The sequence below is a fragment of the Lissotriton vulgaris genome, chromosome 5, assembly GCF_964263255.1.
Source record: "Lissotriton vulgaris chromosome 5, aLisVul1.2, whole genome shotgun sequence".
NCBI lineage: Eukaryota > Metazoa > Chordata > Amphibia > Caudata > Salamandridae > Lissotriton > Lissotriton vulgaris.
The window spans coordinates 1,838,684,552-1,838,705,083 of NC_141693.1; the positions used below are offsets into that span (position 1 = coordinate 1,838,684,552).

At 48.8% G+C, this 20,532-nt stretch overlaps 1 protein-coding gene across 2 annotated transcripts in view; it reads right to left on the reverse strand.

Moving 5' to 3' along the window:
• The window catches only part of NPEPPS (aminopeptidase puromycin sensitive), a 1,004,488-nt gene that overhangs the window by 119,002 nt on the left and 864,954 nt on the right, over positions 1 to 20,532 (reverse strand). The window lies entirely within an intron of this gene.

Genomic DNA, 20,532 nt, shown 5'->3' on the forward strand with positions numbered 1-20,532 from the left:
CAGCTCCTGGCCAAGGACCTCTGCTGACCTCACCACTATGGTGTAAGATGACACCTCCTCAATAGCCACACCAGGTAAAGAGAGCATACCAGTATCTGGACATGTGTCCAGTTCACTGGCTTCTCCAAAATCATTACAGTCCATTTGTTCCATAGGAACGTCCAACAGTTGGTCTAAAGGGTAGATAGACCCCTCTCAATCCTCATGCACGCCTGAAATGTCCTCAAAACGCACAGGCAATGATGTAGAACCTCTGGGCTCTGCCGAAACCAGAGTCGATCTGACTCAGTCAACGTGTATCAGAATGGGGCCAGCAGCATTGACTTTGGGTACGACATCGGGGAGGGCCACATTGGCACGACTGGCGTCAACCCGGAATCGGATCCATGAGATCCCATTGGCCTGTCACCACAGCAGACTGCGTAGAACCTGGTGGGACCTTCTCTGACCCTGCGGGGCCAGAAGACGCCTCAGAGAGGTCAGCGTGCTCAAATACATGGCGCATGGCTTAGGAAAATTGCTTAACTTGAGCATGGGTTTATCTGGCTCCCGCAAACAAGGGTGTGGCACGCAGATACGAATCTGGCTCCGCAGAACCGTGCCTAGATGCTCAATGGACCTTACTAGTCTCTTCGAAAGATGGGGTGTAGTATAAGTCCGTTCGGACGTTTTCCCTTTGTGCCTCTTCCCAGAGTGTCCAGAGGACCTCGAGTGAGAAGAGGAGGACTTATGGCTCCTGGAATAGTCCTGCAACCTTCTCTTCTTCGACCGGGACCAGGATCTCCAAGAAGTTACACGCCACTGTCTACTACTGGGCCGCAAGGAGCTTCAAGGATCGCTTCCGCAAGGCCTTCGGAGCCGAGCAAGACTACATATTGTGGTCACACTCAAGGAACCAGAAGCAGATGAGGTGGGGGTCAGTTACTGACATGGTCGGCGAAAGGCACCACACGGCTTGAACCCTGTACACTAAAGGAAAAATATCTAGACAAAATATGGCATAAGGCCTTTAAAAAAAGAGACAGAGGGGTAGTTCTAATCCAGATCAGAGCTTAACTGGCGTGGAAAGAAACAATACTGCCATCCCGTGCCTGGGTGATGCCTACAAAGGTGACAGCAATGTCATAACCAACGCCAACAAATTCATGCAGAGCTAAACGGAGCCACCAGACGGCACCCAGAGGTAATGTTTCAGATTCAGCCTGGGGAATTCAAAGGTAAGGAATTTGCAGCTAGATAGTCTCTCTATCAGATGTTTAGTTTCCCTGACTGTCTGGTGGAGCAATGGAAAATCAATTTGGATTCACATGGTTTATAGAGGCCTGAACTATAAGGCTCTCGGGATTGAGATCTGTACAGTCTAGTCATTGGGCCACTCACTGGCAAGGTTGAGCAAGTCTTCGACCATGCCGACATAAGGTACTCAGTCAGATTTTCATTAAATGCCAATGAGGGCTCTGAAATAGTAGTACCAAGCGGCAACATTTCAGTCAGGTTGGCCTTAGTCTCCATGGCAGGAAGCTGCAAATCCACTACATCTGCAGCTCTGCATGCCATCACTGAAAAAGAAACACTCATCTATAGTGGCACTCAAGATTTCTTTTATAATTTTGGTGCTGGTGAAGAGTCCAATAAAAATGACATTTGGCGTATTAATGAACAAACCAGCATCAACTAATGATTGGGGAGCAAATGATCAGAATCTTCAGTAATCAGCCTGTGAAATATGCTGAAGGCCTTTAAGGCATCCAAATTAAAACCTACATCTTTGTGAAATACTGCCTCCAAGGCAAGGGAACAGGAGGAGAGTCTTCCTCAAGCTAAAGAACAATTGTTACTTACCTGTAAACTGTGGTTCTCCAGTATTGGTGTCTTTCATAGATTCACATGCTTGAATATTACCTGTCGTCGAAGTGGGAGCCCCACGGTAAATAGATTGCAATAAAAACAAACAGTATATGTATATAGAAACATAATTACGTACATTCTAAAACCATAAATACTTATAAGTACCAAGGATAGCAGTAACACATAGGAATACATTAAAAGAAAAAAGCACTTTCATAACATATCCAAGTCATTATGTTAGTCCAAACAACAGCCAATCAGGCGCAAGCACCCCTCTAGAACCTTCTTCTCAGAGGCTCAGGCCCTCAGATTTTCGTAGCACCAGAGTGACAAAAGAGTCTAAGAGGAGAAGCGAGCCTCTAAGGGGAGGTGGGTGGGTCGCATGTAAATCTATGAAAGACACCAATACTGGAGAACCACCGTTTACAGGTAAGTAACAATTGTTCTTCTCCAGTATCGGGGTGCCTTTCATAGATTCACATGCTTGAATAGAATAGTGAGATACCAAAGTTGACTGGGGATGAGTGTTTGATTTGCTCAAACGCTCTGTCCATCATCCCCTTTTGTATAGCTTTGTTCGCTTTAAGTTGGCAGGGTATGCTCAGGTGTGAGTCCCTTGCTCACTTTGCCACTGGATTCAAGATAGCCTGGCTGATGAGGGTTATGAACCTGAAACCAGTCCCAGGATGCTTGTTTCCAGTCCAAGGAAGACCTGGCTTGGCAGTACGGGCAGGACTGTTCCCATGAAGCACTGGGTCAGACTGATTTGCATATGGTCATTGTTAGACCTGGAACCATTGGCGTGGGTCTTCCTTCCATTTTTGTTGCTGTTGCCTTATGTGTTTTGCTGGTGTTAGCTGCTCAGAGCACTGTGCCACTGCCAATCAGCGCCACAGTGCAAGTGCTCCCTGAATAAAGTGTATACATTGATTGGATTCCATGATTGGCTTATTTGGTTTACTGTCAGACCCCAGTAAAGTGCACCAGAAGTGCCCAGGGCTTGTAAATCCAAATGCTGCTAGTGGGCTTACAGCACTGGTTGTGCCACCCACAGAAGCAGCCTGGTAAAATGTGTCTAAGGTCTGCCATTGCATAACCTGCGAGCCGTCTGGTACTGTCATGCTGACTGGGCAAGTGCACCTACTTGCCAGTCCCTAAACCTTTCCTTAACTTCATATTAGTCACCCCTATGGTAGGCCCAAGTGCAGGGTGCATTGTAAGCAGAAGGAAGGACAAGCCCTGATGTGTGTGGCATGTCCTAATAGTGAATTACAGCCAATTTAGTTTTTCACTATTGCAAGGCTACCTGTTCTCATAGGCCAGAATGGGTTGTTAAAATTGTTACATCCTATGATCCTAACAAACTCAGGGAACATGGTAGAAATTCGAGTTTAGTATGCCTGAACTCAGGATAACAAAATACATCTATTAGTAAAGTTTATTTTAATATTCTGTGTTTGCAAATACCACTTTTACAAAGTTGGTATTTGCTTGCCTAACCTTTTCAGCCCGCCTCTGCTAGGCTATGTATCTGCGGTCTGGTTTCTGTGTGTGACAGGGCAAGGGGAATTACAGGAGACAGGCTGGGCAGCCAGGTGGTGAATAGGAAGATTACACCAGGATGGGTGGGAGGAGTGCCCCTTGACTCTGAATAGGGCTGTGCTCTGCCACCACAATGCTGGCTCCACCCCCTGTGGAGCGTCTGATGTCTGCCCTGCACCCTGAAAGAAGGAAGCTTCATGTCAACAAAGTGCTCAAGAACTGGACTGAACTAGGCAAAGGCCCCCTGGCCTCAAAGAACAAAAGATTTGTAGTATAAATATTGGAGCCCTGCTCCTAAGAAATTAGATCCTGCTTGAACCAAGAAAAACCTCTGCCCGACAAGAAGAAAATGGGAAAGCTGCAAGGAGGAATACTGTCCCTGACCTGGGGGATTGGCCTGCAGTGGTTGCCTTGCTGTGAAAGGAGAGGAAAAGACTGAAGAGACTTTATTCTGCTTGTACTTTAACTATCTCCAAGGGCTTGTGGGTGAGCTTGCCCCCTGAACGGAGTCCCAGGACTATTGGATACCTCCTGCCTTCACTAACGAGCTGCTGGACTTTGCACGATCTTCCTTGCCGCTGGAGCCACGATCTCAGTGCGCCTCGTCCCCCCGTCTGTTGTGAAGGCTGTGCCTGGCCGCCCGCACCGCGTGACTCCGCTCTGTCCGAGCAGTGTTCGCACTGTCCAGCAAGGGCCGCCCGCACTCTGCATCCTCCTCCCCCCTTTGCGCCACACTGCTCGCCTAGTCGCCCCCACCGCTAGAAGTCAGGATTGGAGCGCATCACCAGGCGGAGTACGGCCCGTACACTCGAAGCGTACCGGTCACCTCGCACTGCGCTCCTGATCCCAGAGACCGCCCCGCACTTCAGAGCCCGGCCCGTACACCACATACCGTCCGCCTTGGGCCACGCTGTCAAGCATTTAGGACATCAGCCCCCCTCGCTACCGAAGGTACGGCCCAACCGGCACCTACGCAGTGAACACCTAGCGCAGTGAACGCCTAGCGCAGTGAATGCTTCAAAATACAAGGACTGTCCGCATCGCTCCCCAGAGTCCCGCACTGACGCCTCGCCCTGAGACACCTGCAACGAGCCGGACTCCACTCAGAGCTGCCGACATTGTCCCTGGTTTGCCTTCACGCCTGCCAGCATTTCGTCCACGTCAGACGCATTTCTCAGGTACTGTGTGTAACTCGCACCTTGTGTGCAGCGCATCGGACAAGACGCGTCCGCTGCATGCGTGAGACTAAGTTGTTTATTACATCACCGCAAGAGTCGAACTGAGGAAATACGACTCGCACAGCTTGTTCAAGATCCGCAATTTTTGTAACCAAGAACGCTTTTACTAAGATAGTATTGCGGCCTCATTTTAAAATGTTATTGGGTTTTGTGCTAAGCCTTTATATAATGAAGTTTTTTTTTTATACAAATTCTAGTGTGGTATCCCTTTTGTGGTGTTGTCATTGAGTTGCTGTATGTGTTCACAAATGCTTAACCTGTAGCACGCTTCTGAGATAAGCCTGGTCTGCTTGCGACACACTACCTAGAGGGTGAGCAGGAGTTATTTTAGAGGGTGACCCCCTTATCCTGACTAGAGGAGAGGGTCCCTGCTTGTCACAAGTATTTACCTGTGCCAACCAGAGACCCCCAAATCTAACAGCCATGTCTGAACTAGGGTGGCGGAGTGAGCTAAAGAAGGGTGATGGAATAAACCCAGATCAGTTGACTGGGGGTGAGTGTTCGATTTGCTCAAACGCTCCTACCATCATCCCCTTTTGTATTGAATATAATAGTGAGCAGTAATAGCTGGCCGCAAGGCAAAAGAGCAGTTCATAAGCATACAATGCAATGAAATCACATAATGCTGCCAGACAGATAAATTACTCACGTAGGCGGAGGGAATGAAAGAGGCTCACCTTATTTAAAAAGATTACGAAGCACGGCTTGGCACACTGCTGAATCAGCTTTGTTGATCGTCTCGAGGCAGTAGTGCTTTGTAAAAGTATGCCTGCTGGACCACGTGGCTGCTCGGCATAGTTGGTGAATCGGCACACCCGCAAACAGGGCAGTAGAGGAAGACATCGCCCTTGTGGAATGAGCCCGTACTGTGATTGAAGAGGCTTGCCGGCCTTCTGATGACAAAATTAAATTGCTGAGGAAATCCAAAGTGCAATAGTTGGCTTGGTAACAGAACGCCCCTTGCGCATGCATCCGTAAGCAACGAACAGTTGATCAGACTTACGAAAGGGCGCAGTCCTGTCGATGTAGAATTTAAGGCATCTTTTAACGTCCAATGAATGCAAACGTTGCTCCGCTAGAGATTTGAGATTAGAGAAGAAAGTCTTTAAGAACACTGGTTCATTGAGGTGAAAATCAGTCGGCACCGTAGACCTGAATGCCGGGTTGGTGCAAAGTACAACACAGTCTGGTTTGAATTGAAGAAAAGAAGGCTGAAAGGTAAAGGCATGGATATCACTCACGTGACATGAGGAGGTCAAGGCAAGAATAAGGGCCACCTTCCAGGTCAAAAATTTCAAATCCGCTTTGTGAATGGGCTCAAAAGGTGCCTTCATCAATTGCGCCAAAATAACATTGAGATGCCAGGTAGGAGGAGGACGCTGAATGGGCGGGAACATCCTGAATAGTCCTTTTAAGAACTGTCGAATGACTCTGGAAGAGTAGAGAGAAGAAGACCCATCCTGCCGGAAACAAGAGATTTCCGCTAGGAAGACCTTCAAAGTGGAGTGGTAAAGTCCTGATTGAGCAAACGGCAGAAGCTGAGCAGGAGAGGAGATGTTGGCAGAGGCACACTAGTGACAGAACATTTTCCACTTTAGCTTGTAAGTCTTTACTGTGGACGGAGCTCTTGCAATGGCAAGAACGTCTCTACATGCTGGTGGAATATTTAAGTGGGCAAATTCAAGGTGCTCAGGTTCCAGGCCGATAATTTGAGAGAGGAGGGGTACGGATGACAGATCTGACCCTTGTCCATTGTGAGGAGATCCGCTCTAGGACGAAGGCGGATGGGTTCGCACTGTGAGAGAAGCAGCATTTCCGAGAACCACGCTTGTCGAGGCCACCTGGGAGCGATCAGGAGAATGTGGCATGGCTGTCTCCGCATTTTCCACAACACTCGAGGAACCAGCGGAATCGGCGGAAAAACGTAGGCGAATAGATAGCACTAGTCCTTCAAAAGGGCATTCCCGCATGACCCTTGATGGGGAAGCCAACTTGCATAAGACGGGTATTTCCGGTTCACCGGGCTCGCAAACAGATCCATGTTTGGGCGACCCCACAACCGAAAGATGAAATCCAGAGTTGGCAGATGCAACTCCCACTCGTGGGTCGAAGAGGCGGACCTGCTGAGGGAGTCCGCTAGGATGTTGGAGATGCCTGATAGGTAAACCGCTGTCAGGGTTATTTGGTGACAGAGCGCCCAGTCCCAGATGCTCTGTGCCAGCTGAGAAAGGAGCGGTGACTTGGTGCCGTCCTGTTTGTTCACATAGTGCATACTGGTGGTATTGTCTGTTTGAATGAGCACAGATTCTCCCTGAAGCAGAAGAGGGAAAGACTTGAGCGCCAGGAAAATGGCCATGAGTTCCAGTCTATTGATGTGCCAGGAACGTTGAGACAGGGTTCACTTGCCCTTTATGGATAGCCCCTGAAGATGTGCGCCCCAGCCTTCCAGGGAGGCATCCGTGGTAAGGATGAGCTCTGGAGCGACGGTCAGGAAAGAAGTACTGGCAGCGATGTTTGACGGTTGAGCCCACCATTAGAGAGCGGACCTCATCCGAGCGGTCACCAGAACCAGATCGTTGAATGAGCCGGTGACCTGACTCCATTGCTTGTCCAATTCCTCCTGAATTGGGCGTCTCTTGAGCCTGCAATTTGGGATCAGGGAGATGCAGGAGGACGCCATCCCAAGAAAGGATTTCAATACACGAACTGAAACGGACCCTTTTGAACGGATGAGAGACACTAGACGTAAAATCCGCAACTGACGCTCGAGACACGAATGCCTTCGCCAGCGAAGTATTCAGAGTGGGGCCTAGAAAAGTCCTGCAGGGAGCTGGATCGACCTGAGACTTCTCGGTGTTGATGGACAGACAGAGAGTGGAATAGAGTCAGACAGAATTGATTGTCCAGAGACGCCTGGTGACGAGATTGCGACTTGATGAAACAGTCGTCCAGGTAGGGCAAGATTTGAACGACCTTCAAACGTAGATATGCCATCACCGGAGCCAGGACTTTCGTGAAGACACGAGGGGCGGAGCGAAGGCCGAAAGGCAGAACCTTGAATTGAAAGTCTCTGCTCCCCACCTGAAAGCGTAAGTACTCCTGGTGTCTTGGTAGTATCGGCACGTGGAAATGAGCGTCCTGGAGATCAATGGTTATCATGAAATCGTCCTTCGAGAGAAGGCGGAGAATTTCCACAAGCGTGAGCATGCGGAAGGATTGTCCTGAGGTGGCCCAGAAAATCATCAGCCTCAGCCGCCCTAGACATGTTGCACTGGCTTCCCATTCAGAAACGCATACTATTCAAAATCCTCGTGATTACATTCAGATCTTTCCACAAACGCGGTCCAAAATATCTGTCCAACAAATTTCACAGATACCACCCCACCAGAGAACTCATGTCAGTTTCGGCTAACTTGATGACTGTCCCCAAGTTCAGACTTGCCACCAAGGGTGGAAAATCACTGGCAGTTCTAGGAGCCAAAGCCTGGAACACACTCCCTGCTCAACTACGCTCAATCACATCAGAACAGATCTTTAAAAAATCCCTAAAAACATGGATTTACGGACTAGCCGAATCAACTTGCAAATCTCCTGTTTAAATCACATATAACATCTTCAATTCAGCTAAAAAAAAAAACCCCCAAAAAAACCCCTACTAATCCACTAGCAATGAAGTCGCAGCGCCAGGATGCTCCTTGGAGTGACAGTGCGCTATATAAAACCCCCCAACATCAACATCAAGGATTGGCACTTCAGGTACTTGTTTAAGGCTCGTAAGGCGTGGATCGGACGCCATTCGCCGGACTTCTTGAGGACGAGGAAAAAACGGGAATAGAATCCCATCCCCTTCTGAGACTTGGGAACCACTTTGATGGCACCTTTCTGAATCATGATTTGAATCGGTTGGAAAAACACCTTGGTGTGCCAGAGGCGGATCAGATGGAGGAGTGTTTGGAGGGAATTTGACAAACTCCAAAGCATGGCCCTTTGATACAATGTCCAGCACCCAATGGTCTGAGGTGATTGAAGACCAATTTGAAAAGAAGAGGGAGATTCGACCTCCAACTTGGAGCGGGGAAGGCAAGTCATTGCTTCTTAGAGGCGGAGCATCTCTGTAAGAAGATTTTTCTCTGTAGGATTTTGAAGACTGCTGTCGATAGGACTGCTGCAACTGGGAGGAATACCCCTGATTTCCTTGGCCGTAGGAGCGGTACTGGTTGGATCCGCTGCGAAAAGAAGAGGTTCCGAGTCCGCGTGCACCACGAAAAGGCTGTTTGCGAAACTGCAAAGTGCCCAGGGCACGAGCCGTCTTGGTGCCCTTTTTTATGGACTGAAGTGCGTCGGCCACATGCTGGCCAAACAGCGATTCGCCGTCATAGGGCATGTCGAGGATCTCCGCCTGAACCTCCTGGCGAAAATAGGTAGAACGAAGCCAGCCCCGACGACGCAAAACGGCTGCTCCCGCAAACGGACGAAAACCAGTGCATGCAATGTCCACAGAGCAGTCGATTTCAGATGACGCTCTCTCTCCCTCCCGAAGAATCTTGAGAGCCTCTGCTCTGGAGGGCTCAGGAATGAGGTCGATAAAAGAAGACATATCCGACCACATTTGGCGGTCATACTGTCCCAGAATGGCCAGAGAATTTGCAGCCCTCACAGTGGTAAAAGCCATAGTGTAGAATTTTAGTCCGATGGCATCAAGACGGAATTATTTTTAGGTTGCGCTACCAGGCAGGCTGGAGAACCCTGGGGCGCCCTATATATCTTCTCCAAACGCACGAAAGAAGCGCCGGGATTGAATTTGGCGTCTGCATCAGTTTGACGCCCTCATTCCAGATGAAGTCAATTATAGGCACTGCCTGGTCCTGTTTAAATGGTTGACTCTTGAGTCCTAAAGAAACCAGTCCTCATCTTTGAGAACCATCGGGAGCGCCGCTCGTTCCATAAGTTGGTGAAAACCCGCTATATCCACAGGAGGGGAATCACCTGGACCCGAAGGTGGCGGCAATGGTGTCTGGATTTGATAATCGTCCCAATCAGCCACGTTTCCATCATCATCAACTTCGCCGTCTTCCCGATCTGGGCAAACGTCATCATCCTCGTAAACAGTTGCATGAACCTGAATTGAGGTAGTAGGTGGTGCAAAAGACGCAGACGGCTCAGGCATTGCAGTAGAGGGAGGAGCCGCTGTTGTTGCAGGCACTGTAGGATGAGGAGACCAATGGTGAGAAGGTGGAAATCGCCTATTATAATCCACCAGCATATATTGGAGATTAGAAATGAGGGAGAGTGGTATTTGCGCTGTGGGAACCTGAGCAGAAGGTTCGTCCTCATGGTAGTAAGGATCTTCCTGATCGTCGTCATAGTCCTGACATTTTATAACCAGTTCCGAAGGGCTTCGAGCTGCCCGGAATCTAACATTTACATCCTCTTCGGAATCAGAGTCATGCTCTGAAGCAGTTGCAAAAAGAGGTGATGGAGGTGGAGAGTGATGCGGAATGGGAAGCTGAGCCAAAGGTACATGCCGACGGTGGTGCAGAGGGTCAACAGCAGGAGCCCCTGAACTGGATGATGAAAATGGCACCAGAGGCCAAAGATGCAAAAGAAGACGTCGACGACAATAACACCGTCGACGGGACACCACCGTCGATGAAGGTGCTGATGAATCAGATGACGGCAAACCACAGCAGTCGTCAACGGAGCAACCACCGATGAAGAGGCTCTCTTCACAGAAGGCATCAACGAAGATTTTGATGTCGACGAGACTCCCTTCTTCGACGTCGACGAGGTGATAGGAGTCCTCGACAAGACAGACTTGAAGCTTACACACACCATCGTGCGGGTCGTCGACACTGACGTCGTCGACGACCCGCTGGCACAAGTTGTCGTCACGGTCGTCGTCGTCAGAGAGGTAGAGACAGCAGATTTCGTCGTCGGAACGACCATCGACGGTCTAGTCGACGATTTTGCACGTTTTTTAAGGGAAACATGCGTAGAAGGAGCCGTGGACGCCCGAGTCAGATCTCGAGGGCGTAGCAGGAAGAGGAGAAGACAGCAGGAGCCTTCAGGAGTTCAAGTTTCTTGTTCTTCAGGAATGGAGATGGCATATCCTGCACACTGCTACATTTTGAGGTGGCTCTAGACCCCACTGACGCAAGGCTTTCTGCATCAGAAAGAGGTGAATCCTTCAACCTCTGCAACCAAAGGAGCGCCCCTCAATGTCCTGAAAGGTATTGGTGGAGAAAGTCCTGTAAATTTTACATTTGCCTACCTCATGCCCTGGATAGAGGCAATAAATACATTTCTTGGGAGGGTCCTCAGAGAAGAGCCGCAACTTCCCACAAGAAGCACAAGGACGAAATAAAAACAAGCCCTGATCTCTTGACTGGGTAGGAGTATTCTGCATCATTCAGAAACTCTGTCCATCACCTTTTCCAAAATTCAAGGACGAAATAAAGACATCTTACCTCAGGACATCTAAGAAAAACAGAAGAAATCCACAAGGAAGTTGAAAACTGAGCAGAGCTCAGGGAGACTCCCTTCACACGACATGCGGTAGAAAATCTGAGGGCCTGAGCCTCTGAGGAGAAGGTTCTAGAGGGGTGCTTGCGCCTGATTGGCTGTAGCTTGGACTAACATAATGACTTGCATATGTTATGAAAGTGCTTTTTTCTTTGAATGTATTCCCTATGTGTTACTGCTATCCTTGGTATTTATAAGTATTTATGGTTTTACAATGTATGTAATTATGTTTCTATATACATATATTGCTGGTTTTAATTGCTAATTTATTTACCGTGGGGCTCCCACTTAGACGACGGGGAATATTCAAGTGTGTGAATCAATGAAAGACACCCTAATATTGGAGAAGTTAAGCCATGTTTATATATAGCAGGAAATCGGTGGCACATTAGCTGAAACCAGATCCAGATCAGCAATTGGAGTCAGAGCTTAATCTGGTATGGACATTTGTAGAGACTAGCGATGCTGATAAAGAAAGACGAGAGGACCTGCAGCAAAGACATTGCACCACTGCCTGGTGCTGGCGGCAGAGTGGGATGAGTTTAAAGAGTCAGCTAGTATCAGGGAAGGACTCAACAGAAGTCTGAATAGAGGTCCTGAAGGATCCACGGAACTTGAGGCAAAACAGAGGGATTCAAGCTCATCTTGAAAGGACTACAGGAACACCGTCTAAACAAAAAACATCTAAACAACTAACAAAGTATCCAAAACACAACTGCCAGACTCGTCCTTGACCTCCCATGCCGATCTCGGATCACACCACACCCGAAGGAACTCCACTGACTCAATACCCAAGCAGGCACAGTTCAAGCTTCTCACCCACACATACAAAACACTACAAAATACAGGCCCAGCCTATCTGAACAGCCACATACATTTCTACCAAATCCCCAGGCACCTCCGTTCAGCCAGACTCTTACTAGCACACATACAATAACATGTTAGGAGGTGGAGTCTTGTTATACATTGCTTCTAATGCATGGGATGAAGTCACAATTCAGAACCTCCTCTTCTTTTCTTGAATTAAAAAAAAAGCTGTCTCTGAGTAATTCCCCTTGAAGCTATCCTCACACCTGGAAAGGCGCCAGTATACCGCCTTGGGACATAACTTGATATAAAAATAAACATAACAAAAGGAAGTGCCTATATGCTGGCTCATTTTCATCATGTTTGGAGGGAAGGGGACGAAGTAACAATGAAGGCTAATGGAGCCCTCCTGTCATTCTGCAGGAGATATTGCGAAAGTTTCAGGTCTGGCACCTGTAGAGACTCACAGGGTGAAGAAGAAAACAAGTTACTTACCAGTATTGGTAACTTTCATAGATTCCCATGCTTTTGTATCTTTCCCCGTCGTCGGAATGTGAGTCAAGGTAACAAAAATACCATAGCTGTAGGTACAAAAGAGAAAGGAAAAGGCCTAGGCCTCATTCCCTTTTGTAGCATATGTAGGAAGGTGGATATCTGACTATGATTGCCCTCAACTTTTTGCCTGGTGTTTTGCTGGTTTTCGACTTAGATGGCCTGGGATCCTGCTATTCAGGACCCCAGGCTTCCTGCTCTGTTAAAATGGACTCCATGTACCTTAGGTACATATCTAATTGGATACTGAGTCACCTTATCAGCCCCTGTACAGTGTACCTTAGGTACCCAGGGCATAGGTGCACGCAGGGCTCCTTGGGGCTGCAGCATGCATTATGCCACCCCTGGCTGGCCATCCAAATCTGACACAACTGGCTGATCAATCAGCTGGGGCAAGGTGGTGTAATCACCCTTTGCTTTAGATATAGTATCCCTATATCTAACCCTAAAATGGACACATATCCTCCTATCAGTCACTCCTATGGCAGGCCTTATCAATCCTGAAGGCAGAGTGCTTGGAATTATGTGAGATGGTGCTCTAGCATGAGCTGAGCCTGTCTACAGCTTTCGGAACCATGTCCTTTAGCTGTTTCCATGATAACGCTATACCATATACTCTTAAGTGCATTATAATCCTCGCGGTTATTGCTAACTTTGGTATAGCATTATCAAAACATGTTGAGTAAGGTGTCATACGAATTGGAATACTGGCGACGGGGGTAGCAATCCACCCTTCTAGAGGGACACAACATGTATGTAACTGTGAACCCCGGTTAAAGTTAACTCGAGCCTCAGCATCACAAAATGGATGCTGCCACCACAGACACAAGTCTGACCTCCTGCTGCTGGAGTCCTTCCAGCGAGGGAGGCTTGGACAAAGGGTTTCCTGCCTTGGGAGGTGCTAGCACCACCCCAGACAGGATTTTGTGTATTGGGTAGGCCAGGGCTGAAAGGAATGAGACATCCCTGGGGCACACAAGGTGTCCCTGTGCATACACCGGTTTAAACCAGTTCCTGGGGCTCTCCAGCCCCAGTTGTGGCGCAAGACCGGAGAAAGGATAGGGGTGTAACCACCCCCCTTCCTGGTCCCACCCATAGGAGGGACCTAGTCGTAGTACAGCCCCCTTTAGCAGGATAAAGGTAGTAGCTGGTCCCATTCCAAATTAGATTAATCCTGAACTGAAACTCTACAAGAAACTCTGGACTTCGACTTTCTGAACAGAAGACTGAAGAAATCTCCCTTGTGGGCAAGGAGTGTCCACCCTGCACAAGCAGGCACCATCAGCGTCCAGCGGCTTCCCTTTGTCGTCTTCCCTCGAGGATCCAGAATTCAGAGGCCGACGAGACCTGGATTCCCAGACCTCTCCGACCTCTACCTACATCTGCAGCACAGCTGAGATCCGTGGGTGTGATGAGACACGTGGGACAGGCCATCTTGGAAGAAGCAGCACTTCGCTCCAGCACGACTTCTGAGGTAACCTCGACCAAGTGCTTTGGGGACTGAGAAGCCCCAGCCCCGAGCAGCTCCTGCACCGAAGACAAGCCCTCCAGCATCCACAAGATTAGCGTGGGGCCCTTCTGCCTGTTTGCTGCTCGACGCGTTGTCTGGTCACTTGCCGGCTGGCTAGTGACCTCCTGGACGACGAACCTTGAAATCCAATCTGCTGGTCTGGTTGCTCCAGTTTGGCCCTTGCTTCCCTGCAAAGGAGAAACACCCCAGAGCCTCCTGGTCCACACCAGACGCCGTTTCCACTCACCGCATGGGTTGCCTTTACCAAGGCCTGTTGACTCCAAATCCGGATCCGACACCGCCGACAGCGAGAGCCTGCGTGGGACAGCTCTTGCCTCGATCCTGGTCGTCGAAGACACCTCCTGGTCCACATGGCTGCAGAGACAAGCGTCCACTCTTCACCTGATCGAGACGACGACATCTGGTTCCACTCCAGTCACTGGCTAGTGACTTTGAACATTGTCCCCTCTTCTTTCAGGTTCTCCTCTTCACCGATCCACCCTTGGATCGCACGGACATCTTCCTCCTGGTCACCTGCAGCATCTTTCTTCAAGGCTCCATAGACTTTTAGACTATTACTTACCTAAAGTTAGGGTAGCGTGGTCCCAGCGATCCTACAGCCCCTGGACAGCTCCATTCCTTCTATCGACTTTCACATTCCACTTACTTAGAATATGGTTTGTTGTGCCCCTGGGGCAACATTGTAATTAGTGCAACTTAAACTTATTTTTCCTAAGAGATTGTCATGTGCTTAGCCCTCTGATCTCATAAAGAGTTCAGAGGTGTATGTTAGTTAATAAATATATTGTTTATTTTCATAACAACCTGTGTCGTGTCCTTTCACTTGGTATTCAAGGGGTTATATGTGGTAAAACAGCTGGCTTCACATGCCAAAAGAGTTTAGCCTAAGACTGCTTTGTCCATGCTACCATTAGGATAGCTGGTCTATAAGGTGGACTTTACAACCAATCACCATAAGGGTTGTTTGGACTGATACAAGGTGATCACTAGAACTAGTGAGCATCATATATCAGGCCAACTTCTCACAGCATATCACCCTCTTTCTGTAAAAGAGAGCAAACTCAGGCATCAGCCAATCAGAAGCGCCTCACCCCTTAGAACCCTCCTGAAGGAACCTCAGAGCCTCAGATTTTCGTAGCTGTTGTGTACTTAGACACCATATCTGTTGTAGGCTGAGCTTTCCTCAGGGAGGTGGGTGGGCGCATGGGAATCTATGAAAGTTACCAATACTGGGGAACCAAAGTTACAGGTAAGTAACTTGTTTTCTTGCCCCAGTATTTTTAACTTTCATAGATTCCCATGCTTTTCTATCAGAGTAGCAAGCAGTTAGCAACAAAACCACATTTATTGTCATTAAATTATTGCAATAGCCAACATGACAAAGATACAAAATTTGTAATACGGATAGAAAGGAAAGCTCACCAATTATTGGAAGAGGTTCCTCAGGACAGCCTGTCCTACTGCAGCATCATCTTGTGGTAAGGACTCCAAGCAGTAATGCTTGGTAAAGGTGTGAACGCTGCTCCAGGTAGCAGCTCTGCAAATGTCTTTAATCTGTACCCCCTCAAAGAGGGCCGTTGAAGATGCCACAGATCTTGTTGAATGCGCTCGAATCTTACCAGTCAGAGGTTTTCCTGCTGAAGTTTGGCAATGCAGAATGGCACTTGTGATCCATCTTGAAATACCCTGTTTGGATAGAGGTAGGCCCTTGCTTGGACCCCCAAAGGGAACAAATAACGGAGGATTTCCGAAATCCCTTAGTACGTTCCAAATAGAATTTCAAGCATCATTGTACATCTAACGAATGCAATGTTTTTTCTGCTGGTGTAGCCGGTTGAGGAAAGAACGCCTTCAGAATGACCGGCTCATTCAAGTGGAAGTCCGAGGGAACCTTAGGCATAAACCTAGGGTTAGTTCTCATGATTACAGTGTTTCTTTTGAATTGGAGGAAAGGTTCTTGGATAGTCAAGGCCTGCAATTCTCCAACACGCCTAGCCGACGTGAGAGCGAGGAGGAGAGCCAATTTCCATGAAAGGTACTTCATGTCAGGACGATGGATTGGTTCAAATGGGCCTTTCATGAGCTGAGAAAGGACTAGATTTAAATGCCAAGTAGGAGGCGGCGGTCTCACTGGTGGATAGACTCTGAACAAGCCCATAAGAAACTGCTTGACAATCCTGGAAGACCACAAGGAAGGCCCAGACCCAGACCTTCTGAACCTCGAAATTGCCTTCAAATGGACCTTAATCGATGAATGGGCTAGTCCCGACTTAGCCAAGGACAGCAGATAAGGTAGGAGCTGATGAGGCTTGGAAGCAAAAGGATCAATCTTTTCTCTCCTACACCAGCAACAAAATCTTTTCCACTTAAGGCGGTAAGTCCTGTTCGTTGAAGGAGCCCTTGCCTGGGAAAGGACCTCCTTAATTTCTCTTGATATGGGGAGATTCATAAACTCTCGCTGCTCAGGAGCCATGCTGTCAGGTGTAATGACTGTGGATCTGGGTGCCAAACTTGTCCTTCGGACATTGTGAGGAGATCTGGTAGAACCCTCAAAGGCAGAGGAGGAGCTAGCGACAACAGATGGAGTTCCGTGTACCAGAACTGTCTCGGCCAAGCAGGGGCTATCGGGATCATCCTGCACTGCTCCACCTTGATCTTCCTGATGAGCCGCAGGATCAGAGGTATGGGGGGAAAGGCGTAGACAAATGTCCTTGACCAGGCTATCGAAAGCGCATTCCCCAGAGATCCTCGATGGTGAAATCTGCTTGCGTAAGACCGGCATTTCATGTTGGTCGGTGTGGCAAAGAGATCCACCTTCGGTCTGCCCCACTGGCTGAAGACCTCCTCCAGAACTCGCTGGTTCAATTCCCATTCGTGGCTGACTGAGGATGACCTGCTCAGTCTGTTGTCGTCCTCGTTTAGAACTCCTTGTAAGTGTTCTGCCTTTAGCGATATTCCCTGAAGGATCGCCCATTCCCACCCAGACCTGTTGAGCTTCTTACGACAATGGACGAGATCTGGTTCCTCCTTCCTTGTTCACATAGTGCATGGCCGTGGTGTTGTCCATCCTGATAAGCACTTGCGAACCTCCCAGGCGAGGAAGAAAAGCTTGCAGAGCCAGTCATATCGCCCTTAGCTCCAAAAGGTTGATGTGGAGTTGTTTCTCCTGGGGCAACCAATGACCGCTGACATGCAGGTCTTGCAACTGCTCCCCAACCCTCCAATGACGCGTCCGTTGTTACTACTTGAGGAGACGGGTTGCTTACAAAGGATAGACCTTCGGACAAGTTGTTTTGATCTGCCCACCATAAGGCCGCTTCCCTCATCATTGGAGTGATGGTCACCTTGTCCTTGAATGAACAGTGGACCTGCTTCCACTGGTTGTCTAATTGCTCCTGCAGAGGACGCATTCTTAGTCTGCAATGAGGAATCCGGGGAATACATGATGAAATTACCCCCAGCAGAGATTTGTAGCGGCGTACTGAAAGACACCTTCTTTCTTGTAAGTCCCGAGCCAAGGTCTGTAATTTCTCCCTCCTTTCCGGAGTAGGGAAGGCTCTTGAGACCTTTGAATCAAGGATGGCTCCCAGGAAACGAGCCTTTCTGGACGGGACCAGGGATGACTTTTCGTTGTTTAGAGTGAGTCCCAGATTCTGAAACAAATTTGTACAAGCCTGAACAGCGTCCAGCACTGCCTCCCTGGACAGAGCTTTCTACAACCAGTCGTCCAGGTAGGGGAAGAGTTGGAAATGGTTCCTTCGCAGAAATGCTGCTACTGGCGCCAGCACCTTTGTAAAAATCCTCTGGGCTGAGCGGAGTCCAAAGGGTAAAACCCTGAACTGAAAATGGCTCTTGGCTACTGTGAATTGTAGAAACCTTCTGTGTGCTGGGTGAATCGGGACATGGAAGTACGCATCCTCGAGATAGAGCGTGGCCATGAAATCCCCGGGGCTGATGAGCTTCAAGATGTCCTGGAGAGAGACCATCCGGAACGACACCGAGAGGAGATAGGTGTTGAGCTCCCTGAGGTCTAAAATGGGGCGCCATTTCTCTAGCGTCTTCCTTACCAGAAAGAACCTGGAATAGAATCCTTGTCCCTTTTGATTTGAGGGGACCGGCTCTATCGCTCCCTTCGGGAGCATCTGTTGGACCTCGAGCCGCAGGAGACGCTGGTGTTTCGATGGAATGGCTGGCGGGGGCTTGGGTGGAGGGACTTGCGTAAATTCCAAGGTATGCCCTTTCCGAAGGATGTTGAGCACCCAACGGTCCGATGTTATCCTGGACCAGTTTTGAAGGTATTTGGTTACCCTGCCTCCAACTGAGGATCTCTTGGAGGAGGGTCCAGTAGGAAGAGCCAGGAGGCCGCTATTGGCGCTTGGACTAATCTCGTCCTCGTCCAGCCTGTTTCCCCTTATTGTAAGGCCTGGAGTAGCTTGAAGACTGGCCTTGTCTCTGTTGATAAGGCTGACTGTATTGCTGGGAACCTGAGCCAGTGAAGGAATAGCGCTGCTGTCGATAGGATCCCCTGTAATTATTACCTCTGCCTCTGGATCCCTTAAAAGGAGACTTGCGGTATTGAAGGGTCCACAAGGACCTGGCAGTCTCCGTGTCCTTTTTTATTTCCTGAAGAGTGTCAATCAGTTTCCCGAATAATGCTTCCCCATCAAAGGGAAGATCCAGGATCTTGTTTTGGATCTCAGGCCGAAACCAAGTAGCCTTCAGCCATCCTTGGCGACGGAGGACTGCCGCCCCAGCCAAGGAACGAAATGCTGTTGTTGCAATGTCCATTGCACAGTCAATGATCTCCATTGACGTCGCTTCTCCCTTCTGCAAGATCTTTTTTGCCTCTGATGTGGACTCTGGAGGTAGCTGGTCTAGGAACGGGGCGATATCACAATAAAGCTGGCGGTCGTTTCTACCCAAGATCGCCAGGGCATTTGCAGCTCGCACTAGAAGACTCGCCATCGATGAGAATCTTTTCCCCGCATTATCCAATCTCCGCCCTTCCTTGTCCGGAGGAGTTGTTAAGGGGACAGATGGGTTACGAGATTTTCTCTGCGCTGCCTGTGAGATAAATGACTCTGGTTTTGGATGACCCGTCAAGGCGCCGGTCCATCATCGGGTGCCCTGTATTTCTTATCCAGACTCTCCCGGCGTAATTCTGGTTACAGAAATCGTAATTCTCTTTTCAGAGGACAATAGCGTTGACTGTTCAGTCGTCGACAGTTGTACACACGTCGACGAGATTGGAGTCGTCGATGTCGACGCTGTAATCCTCCGTCTATGCCGTGGTACTCGTCGGTGCCTTAGTCGTCGGCAAACATCCCGTCGACGCTGATGAACCTGCAGTCGACCCTTCTTTCTTAGACGACGATTCCCCGAAACCAATTTCAATTTCGACTTAGATTTCTTCGTCGACGGAAACTCCTCAGTCAACGTCTTCGTCGTCGAGGACTTAGAAGACTGGGAAGAGGGTTTCTTGAAGGCTGAGGTAGTCTTCTCACCCTTGGAAGGCGTAGCTGGTCCTACCCTCTCCTTTTCACCTCGGTGAGGAGATTTGCTGGGAGCCTGTCTCTCAGACTCACTGGGGGTCTTTTTTGAGGCCTTAGTAGAACGATCCACAGAAGGAGAAGGGGAACCCCTACCCCTCTTCACTGACCTTCTTGATGCTGCATCCTCACTGTCACTAGAGACAGTATCCTTCCTGGATTTCAGCTTCTGGAGCCATGTCAGAAGCCTACCCTCACGGTCCCGGAGGGTCTTGGTCGAAAAGGTGCGACAGATCTTACAGTCCGCAGCCTTGTTGTCAGGATAGAGGCAGTAGATGCAGTCTTTGTGCTTATCCTCCACAAAAAGCCTTTTCTTGCCACAGGTGGAACATGGCTTGAAAAGGGCCTTTTTCTTCTCCTTGTCAGACATCCTGGAAGGCAGCTAACAATCCTGAAGTGAATCTGAAGAAAAAATCCTGAAGAAATTCCTTGAAGAGTAGAAGTTGAGCAGAGCTCAAAGGAGACTCCCTAAGCACAACGTGCGGTAGAAAATCTGAGGCTCTGAGGTTCCTTCAGGAGGTTTCTAAGGGGTGAGGCGCTTCCGATTGGCTGATGCCGGAGTTTGGTTTCTTTTACAAAAAGAGGGTGATATGCTACAAAAGGGAATGAGGCCTAGGCCTTTTCCTTTCTCTTTTGTGCCTACAGCTATGGTACTTTTGTTACCGAGACTCTCATTCCGACGACATGGAATGATACAAAAGCATGGGAATCTATGAAAGTTCCAATACTAAGGCAATGTGCAATTACTAGTATCAATATGGGCGCGTGATATGGAGAACAACCCCTCACCCACACCTAAATAAACACCTTACAGCGAAAAAGCACATTTCACAAACAGTTCTTAAGAGCTAAAACATATCCCTCTTGGACAGGAGAGAGCCATCCCCTTGTTACAACAACCATTAAAAATGTACTACAGAATAATCACTAAATAGAACTTGAC